Here is a 1,156-nt window from a genome sequence, read left to right as displayed (position 1 = left end):
GGTCCCTCGGGGGTCCCTCGGGGGTCCCGGGGTGTTCCCTTAGGGGTCCCAGGGGTTCCGGGAGGGCCCTGGGGGATTCATGGGGTGTCCCGGGGGTTCCCTCGGGGGTCCCGGGGGTTCCCGGGGTGTCCGGGGGTCTCGGGGGTTCCCGGAGTGCCCCAGGGGATTCCGGGGGGGGTCCCTCAGGGGTCCCTCGGGGGTCCCGGGGGGCTCCCTTAGGGGTCCCGGGAGTTCTCTTAGGGTTCCCCTAGGGGTCCCGGGGGTTCCCAGAGTGCCCCGGGGGATTCCGGGGGGTTCCCTCAGGGGTCCCTCGGGGGTCCCGGGGGTTCCCGAAGTGCCCCGGAGGATTCCTGGGGTGTCCCGGCGGGTTCTCTCGGGGGTCCCGGAGGTTCCCGAAGTGCCCCGGGGGATTCCAGGGGGGTCCCTCGGGGGTCCCGGGGGTCCCGGGGGGTTCCCTCAGTGGTCCCGGGGGGTTCCCTCAGTGGTCCCGGGGGTTCCCGGGGGGTTCCCTTAGGGGTCCCGGGAGTTCCCGGAGTGCCCCGGGGGATTCCTGGGCTGTCCCTTAGGGTTCCCTTAGGGGTCCCGGGGGTTCCTGGAGTGCCCCAGGCGATTCCGGGGGGTCCCTCGGGGGTCCCGGGGGTTCCCAGAGTGTCCCGGGGGGGATTCCGGGCGGGTCCCTTAGGGTTCCCTTAGGGGTCCCGGGGGTTTCTGGGGGCTCCCTTAGGGTTCCCGTAGGGGTCCCGGGGGTTCCTGGAGTGCCCTGGGGGATTCCGGGGGGTCCCTGGGGGGTCCCTGAGGGGTCCCGCGGGCTCCCGGAGCCCCCCCAGCAGGCTCCCGGCGCGGCTGCAGCCGCACAGGCCCAGTGGCCTAATGGACAAGGCATCAGCCTCCGGAGCTGGGGATTGTGGGTTCGAGTCCCACCTGGGTCGGGTCCCCTTTTACCGGGGGGCGCTCCGGGGGTCTCGCCGTGGCCCTGCAGGTCCTGCGTGCTCTGGGCGGGGTCGGGCTCTCCATCCTTTACCTGGGGAGGGGGGATGAGAGGCCTCAAGCCCAAGGATCCGTCCCGCGTCCCTCCGTGAAGCCCCTCCCGCCTCCCTAAATCACCGCCGCCCCCCAATAATGCCCCGCAGCTGAACCACCCCTATCCCCCCCTCCC

The 1,156-nt window shown here is 72.9% G+C and overlaps 1 non-coding gene across 1 annotated transcript; it reads left to right on the top strand.

Moving 5' to 3' along the window:
- The first annotated feature begins 856 nt into the window (after positions 1-856).
- Positions 857-929, top strand: TRNAR-CCG. Its single transcript has one exon. It is a non-coding gene; the product is annotated as a tRNA-Arg (tRNA).
- Positions 930-1,156: the final 227 nt, after the last annotated feature.

This window comes from Lepidothrix coronata, unplaced genomic scaffold (genome assembly GCF_001604755.1).
Source record: "Lepidothrix coronata isolate B3197 unplaced genomic scaffold, Lepidothrix_coronata-1.0 Scaffold1269, whole genome shotgun sequence".
NCBI classification, from domain to species: Eukaryota; Metazoa; Chordata; class Aves; order Passeriformes; family Pipridae; genus Lepidothrix; species Lepidothrix coronata.
This window is presented reverse-complemented; position numbering and strand designations above follow the sequence as displayed.